This window comes from Gossypium arboreum, chromosome 10 (assembly GCF_025698485.1).
Source record: "Gossypium arboreum isolate Shixiya-1 chromosome 10, ASM2569848v2, whole genome shotgun sequence".
Lineage (NCBI taxonomy): Eukaryota > Viridiplantae > Streptophyta > Magnoliopsida > Malvales > Malvaceae > Gossypium > Gossypium arboreum.
Genome location: NC_069079.1, coordinates 31,695,595 through 31,704,113, shown reverse-complemented (window position 1 = coordinate 31,704,113; position 8,519 = coordinate 31,695,595).

The following is an 8,519-nucleotide window of genomic DNA, read 5'->3' as shown; positions in this document are numbered from 1 at the left end:
AACTAACATAATTTGAAAACACACAACAAAGCATCCAAATTTACTATTCAAATGGTCAAAATCCAAATACAATTGCCGAATATAAACAAGTTAAATTCATATGCTTTAAAATACATATAGGAAATATACTTTTTCCAAATCACAAAACCATATTAAGTCATTTTATATTCGGCTATTCAATGAAAGTACACTATGAATCAAATTTTATACCTATCATTATAAAACCAAAGTTTTAGCCATATATGCACAAATTCCCATTTCTCAATAAAACCAAATACAAGACAATTTGAATCAATAAACTCATAAGCAAAATATCAAACATAACCATACTTATATATACCAAAACCAAGTCAACCAAAACCACAACCAAACATAATCATCAAGCCAAAGCATAAATTCCAAGATTAACAAAATGGACAAGCCATTTTCGCATGGCTTATACATATATATACAACTTCAACCATATTCAAAAAGTAGTATAGCCTATACGTGCTACAGGTTTCTAATTCAACTTTTAAAAGTACCGAAAGTAGTCGATAGTGTGATAGACTTTGCTGACGATCCCCGAACCTACAACTAGTCTCCAAAATCTATAAATAGAAGTAAAAATACACACATACAATAAGCTATCTTAGCTTAGTAAGTCATAAGCAAACATTAACTCAATAACAATAATAATTTAATAAGACATAACCAAACCAACTTGTAAATTCAAATATCCACATACAACTAAACATGAATTAAGTTTTGTCCAAACATGCATTCGTTCTTTGTCCAAAATCATCTTTCATACTTAATATCAATAAAAATTTCACTTGATCGAATACATACTATCATAATACATTTATAGAATTCACATTTCCTTAGTCATAATTTCACATTCAATTACCATATAAACAAATGCACATATAAAATTTGGCATAATTATGAAATTCACATTTCCATATCATACATATATATATCATTAAACCGAATATGATCAATCATATACTTAAACTTATGGTTTCATTCACTTCATTCATAGCTCAATTCTTAATTCAAATATTATCTCAATGGCATTGATAATTTATTAAGGCATAACCAAGCCATACTTATGAAATTTAATTACCAAACATTTATCTATACATAAATTATAACATTTCCAAACACACATTGCTTCATTAACATGTTTAATATCACATAGACCTTATTTTTCCGAATACATATATACTTCCATATAAACACGTTCTAAGGTTCACATTTCAAATACCTACTAATCGAATGCACATAAATCCTTTAATATCAATATGAATTTCACATTTCAATTTATTCTTCATGTAACATTAGGCCGAATATAAGCTCAAAAATCAAACATTAATATCACATACTTGTACGTTAATCCACATATAGATTTTCATATACACAATCACTACCATTAATGTCATATATAACTTGTATCACATATCAAATAATCAACTTCCCTTATATCTGAAAAGGTAATAAATTGTCACATACCTATTCATTTTAACTTGTTTCCACATTCATTCATAACTTATCCTTGCCCGTTGAACTATTTAGAATTAAAAAGGATACTTGGATTATAACACATATCGTACAATGCCAACGCCCCAGACGTGGTCTTACATGTAATCACATGTGGATGCCACTGTCGTAGACAGGGTCTTACACGAATCACAATTACGATGCCAATGTCCCAGACATGGTCTTACTCGAAATAACATATCGATGCCAACATCCTAGACGTGGTATTACACGAGAACACATATCATAAATCCTATGTCATGACATATGTATCCTAGCTATTCCTAAGGTTCGTACGGGGCTTCTCGGACGTCAAATCTTGGTCGAATCAAATCGTAAACATAGTTCCCAAGTGTACACATATTTGGCTATCATTTATACATTCTCCAATATATAAATTCAGCACATGTAACTTATTTTTATTAAAAAAATAACTATGTTTATTTGCTTATAAACTTACCTCGGACAACGGTAATCGGAACAAGACAATTAATTGATGACTTTAGTTTTTCCTCCGATCCAAATTCGATTTCTTTGGTTCTTGATCTAAATGTATTCAAAATAAAATAATTCAGTATAATTTCATTCAATTTAGTCCAAAAACACATAAATGGGAAAATTACCATTTTACCCCTGACATTTACACTTTTTATAATTTAGTCCTTATTGCACAAAACACAAAATACACAAAATTTCAGCATACCCATGTTGAGCCGAATTTTACCCACTCTAAAAAAAATCCATATATTTCATTTATTTCACATTTTAGTCCCTCAAATTATTATTTTTTCAATTTAGTCTTAATTACTCAAAATCATCAAAAACTCTAATACAAAACATGTTAATCTAAAACATATCTTTCATATTTCATCATCAAACAACAAAAATCACAAGCTCTCATCAATGACATAACTCAAAATATTCATCAAAATAAAAAATTCAAGCATGGGTTTTGTAGTACTCGAAGCAACGATCTCAAAAACGTAGAAATTATAGAAAACCGAGCTAGTTACATACCTTGATTAAGCTTCCAAAGTGCCGAATACCTAAAGCTTTCTTTTCTTTCTTTCTTTGGTTACTTTCGGTCAAAAGTATGAACACATTCACATGGCTTTTAATTATGTTATACTATATTGTATATATTATTTACTATTTTACATATTAAACCTTTAAAGTTTAATTAGAAAACCATATATAACATATCTAAAACCATACACACATATAATAAATGACCTTATTACAACATTAGTACTTCATATTGTAAAGACAATATCAATTAGGCATCATTCACATTTAATCATTAAATTTTCATTTTACGCGATTAAGTCCTTTTAATTAAACCAACACTCAAATGATAAAATTAAAGCACAAAAATTTCACACATATAAATTCACACATAATAAACACTGAAAATAATTTTTAAATATTTTTTTGACTCGGATTCGTGGTCCCAAAACCACCATTCCGAATAGGGTCTAAATCGGGCTGTTACAGAATTACTCTTGATTGATTACCTGAATAGTGAATAATGTTACATGTATTTTATGGATACCTGATTGAATGATCCGAATGCCCTAATTGTTTGTAAAATTGGATCCCTAATTTATTCATGATTTTCATTGATTGGTTATGAGATTAAAGGTAAACGATATATAGATTGAATGGCTTGGAATGTATTTATACTGCATTTGCATGGGTTGGGTTGATATGATTGGAAGAAGAACCGACAGTTTATTTGGACTTAATCATTCGCGGTGTACTCACAGTTACAACAGATTCTAACTACGACAGGCTCACTGTGTTCCCATAGTTACAGCAGATCCTAACTACGACATTTTCACTATGCTCTCACAGTCCTTCTGACAACTTTTATCTGCGAGATGATCATGTTTTCGTAGTTACCGGCAGCTTTTATCTACAATTACCTAAAACTGAATGTGGTATTAAGTCCACAAAATGGAGTGATGGTGGAGGGAGTTTTGGGGAACTCCCAACTTGGGGGTGCTAGTGGTTAGGGGTAGGACAACCGATTTTTAAACTGATTTTTTATGGTATATTTAATAATCTATGCATACATAACTGAAACTACTTGATGAAACGATTGAGCTAATTTATGTGCATATATCTTTTGTGAACAGTGTGAATAACCTTTAAACTAATTTAGTTGATTGTTTATATTTGAGAATATTGTTATTGCTTGACTAAAGTAGTGACACCTAATTACTATATTTGAAATTGATAGTTAATTATAACCGACTGAGTCCTAATGATGTATGGTATTATTTAATGTTTAAAAAGTATAACTGTATGTCTTGGTATATTGTAAAGGAACTCACATTGAGCTTCCAAAGCTCACTCCCCCTAATTTCCATCTTTACAAATAAAATCCTTTAGGTTAGGACACAGACACGACATTCGGAAGGTCTCGGGTTTTGTTCCATTTTTATTTTCATTAATGTTATTGTTTTTAATTCCTTAGAATGTTGAGTTATTTTTCTTTTCTTTTATTATGAACCATGGTTTGGGATTTGGTTTTAATTCAGTTGTTAGGTGCATCTTACTCATTATAGGTTGTAATGTTAGGTTATTATTTGTTAATACTTGATTAAATCAAATTGTTTTATTAAATTGACTTATGTTTTATTTCCGCTGCTATTCCTAATAAGTTAAATTAGAATATATAAATCACTTGTATAAACTTGAGTTTAAAAAATTGATTTTGATAAAGATCGAGCCACTTCAGTGGTTAATGTAATCTCCCGAATTCGAGTCTACCGTCTAGGTCGGGTTGGGGAAGTTACAAATATCTATATCATTTTGTGAAGAAACTATCTATCACTAAATAATTATTAATGGTGACGTGTGTAATGTCTCAAAATTTTTTGTGTTATTTTTGCGGTATTCCAGATTAAACCACAAGGCTTTCAACAAAGTAAGATGCGTGTTACATCGAAAATAAGAGCTAAAGAAAAATTAATATTGAGATTTAATTTATAATTATTGTTCGGTAATGGTTGGAATTTGAGCTTAGATGGAAAGTTAGTGAGCTAGAGGAAAAATTAAGTAGTTTGAGTAATTTCAGTTCAAGGACTAGTTTGAAATAGGGAGGAATTTGGGAATATTTATGTTGCCAATAACCAGGCCCAAAATTTAATTTTCCGAAAAGGGAAATTGAAGGGTTTAACGTGGGTGCCTTCCTTCCCTGCTATTTCATTAGCAAAAAGAAGAGAAAAGAGAGAAGTTGATTTTCTGTTATTTCAAGCTAGTTGAGAAGGATTAGAGATAGGAAAATGATCTCAAACCTTTTAGGTTCCATTTTGAGTGGATGGTTTTTAGGTCATTTAGAAAATTGAGTAAGTTTTAAGCAGTGATTCATTCATATTTACTTTTTGATTTTATTGTTGAGTTTTGAGTCAAACAAGTTGGCCAAGGGAAAAGCAAAACTTGCTGCGGATTAACCCACTTTACTTTGCTTTCGGCTTCTCTGCTTACATTTCTAAATTATGTTGCTTAATTCTTAAATATAAACCTAAATAATACTTCTGATAAAAAAAAATTATAAAAATGCTCTAAGAATAGAGTTAACAGTTAATTAAAATTAAATTGATCACATTATAAATTTGTCGGCGTTCTTTTTAAATTAATTCTAAAATTATATTATTTAATCTTCATCTTTATCTTAAATTGATGCTACTTTTCATTTTTCAACATGCATGCTTAGCTGTTACATTTCAATTTTCATAATCTAAATAGTATTATGGACGTAATTTGTTTAATAATTGCATAAAATGACAATATTTATTGACCTTTTGAAGCCAAAATGTTAGACCAATTTTATACAAACACAAATTATTGTAGGATAAGGAAAGCTTCCATATGTAAAATGTTAAAAACTTATAGCCTGTAATGCCAATTGCTTCCAAACAAAACAATCATTAATTTGAGCTATTATTTGCATTTTGACTTTTACACTCTTCTTTTTCGTCAACGCTATTCCGTAGGTATTTTATGTGGAGGAGAAGCATAGACACACTTAGAAAAATAAGAAAATTCAAAAACAGATTATAAGAGTTGTAGAACATTTATCAACTCTTTCGTCGTAATTGGAAGGTGTAGACATAATTTTATAATAGAATAGCCGATTATATAGTCAAGATTTCTGTTGTTGGTATCAACAGTATGCGAATAGTCGATGCGACCCTAATTTCAATATTGAGTTTACTGATGGAAGATTGAAATAATTCTGATATTAATGTTTTGTCTTAATTATTTTATTGTAATTGCTTTTGTTGTATCTTTACTAAAAAAAATGAGAAAATTGGAAAAGAAATTCTCTTACCTTATGTATTAATTTTAGGTAATTTTAAAAGATGTTCTTTAATGCAAAAGGAGCCTTGTTAAAGATATATTCTCCTTTATTCTTTCTCAATGATATTTTGCGTAACGATGGTGAGAAATCTTTTTGGCACTAAATAATGGTGATTATCATCGCACTATAATTTCTCATTTTCACCTAAGCATTAACCTCCACTTGGTAGAATAATCCTCTATTTGGAGGGACATTTTATGTTTTAATCCCTTTGTTTCTTACGTGGAGATTTCTTTTCTACTTTTTACTTTTAATTATTTCCTTATTTAAAATTTTATTTACTAATTTACTATTTTTATTTAAAAGTTTTAAAGTTATTTATTTAAAAATGATTTATACATTATATAATTAGTCAATTATTGAAAATATTTAAATAAGGTTTATTATAATTTTAGATATTACCAAAAGACATATAGAAGTAGTGGAAAATTTAATTCCTTTAATAGTCAGTTTTATTTTTATCTTATGGTTATACTATGTTTGCATCCAAATATATATTTAATTATTAATTTTAATTTTATTGTTATTTTTAATTTCATTAGAATTGACCTTATTACTAATCTAAATCGAGTTTAAGTACATCAAAATTAACCTTATTATCAATTCAAATCAATTCAAGTACATCGAGAAGGGGGGAAATAGATATTTGAAACCCAAACATTGAAAAAAGTGACTAAAGAAGGATGTATATAGTTGGTAAAAGTCAAATATAATTTACAAGAAAATTTTAGATTTTATTAACCATTCTTTAGCTGTCAAATACGTGTAGAGGTAGAGAGTGACAGCCATATTCTTATAAAGTTGGTTTCAGGTAATGGACGAATTTTGTCGATGCTATGTGAATGTGTTAGTGTATTCTCAAAATCTAGCTACTACTAACATATTTTGCGATCATGGAACAATTCGGCCTATGATCAGTTAGTTTATTTGAACTTAGGTGGGGGATTATTGGCTTTGCAATGAATGATCAGTAAGTGTACCCTTTTTACATTCTTTGCCTTTTTTTTTTTTTTAAAATCAACCACCCTTCTCCATAAACTCAGAAAAATAATAGAGTTTATCCCAATAACAAAATGAACTTTAGTGGAAGCAAAGCAAAGAAAAAAAAGTCAAATTTGGAAATTGGCATTCGGTGAGGTAGAAACTGAGGATGCACGCGACAATTAAGTTTATTTTCTCTCGTTTTCCCATTGACCAAACAAGATTCTCCACTACTAGTCATTCACACCGCCAGAGTCAACCCAAGGCTTCTTTTCATTGCTAAAACTTACATCTCAAACTTTCAACTCGAAGTTCACATGTAAGTATAAAACTGATGAAATTTTCAAAATGAATAACATCGAGCAAGTCCAATATATATAAAGTAACATATTAACACATTTATGAAAATTTTTAGTTCTAAAATAGTTTACATGTTTAACGTTTGTCATATTGTCATTGGATATATATAAGTCTTCAATGATTCAAATTATTAATGTATTCTTTGTAATCACCGATGGTTTAATTCGATTAGAATTAAATGGAGTGAATTAACGTTGATAACCAAAATTAAAGTACTAATACTTGGTAATTTAATTGTATGTGAAAATGTCATGTGATTGTATTCCATATATTTAAAGAATTGTTAATTTTTTGAGTTTAAAAAATCTTACATTTTTCATAATTAACCATTTAATGGCTTAATAAATTGTTGATTGAGTCTTAGTTTAGTTGGCATTATTATTCTTGTCAATGCAGAAGGACGTGGGTTCGAGTGCGATAAAATACCTTATCGTCTTATTTAAAGGTTAGAAAAAATTATAAGTAGTTGTATTGAATAAAATCAAATCTCAAATATTGAATTTGTGCTAATTTATGTTCATTAGTCCTCTTTCTTTTCTATTTCTATTAAATTGAAATTAATGTACAATTTTACTTGCCATCCCTGTTCATTTACATTCTTTTAGAAACGGGGGCTTTTTACATGCACAAGTTGCTCGATTCACATATCTTTAACAAATCTAAACCGATGTATAAAAAAAAACTAATCATTTAACTTGTAATTTTTATTTTTTGCAATAATCATTTTGCATATTAAATTAAACACTTTCAAATTATATTATTGTAATAAAAAGCCATTTACTTAATATATATATTTTTCAGGGAATTAAGTAATCTTAATTTTATTTCTAGAAATTTAATCTCTACTATTTTAAAATGTAGACTCACATTTAAAATTCACAAGGAATTTAGTCCTTATGTATAAAATGCTTAGTATAGACATCTCTTACTTGAAACAGATATCCTAATATTCCCACAATCATGAACTATTTTTATTTATCCAATCAAGATGGTTTGTTTATTAATTTCTATGTTTTATATGCACCAGCATTACATGCTTCTCCTCACGCAATTTACACATTTAACAATTTCTTTACAAAATATTCATTGTCCCTCTTCAATGCTTAACAACTACTAAGCAATTATTATATATTCTTTCTTGTTTAGGTTATAATGGACAAATACCATATTCTACGACAATTTTTTTTCTATTACTGCATCCTAAAAAAAATTATAGTGAATGTGGGATGCCATCACCTTTAGCAGGAGGAATGAATCTATTGGGTTTGGTTGGATGAGGATGTATTTA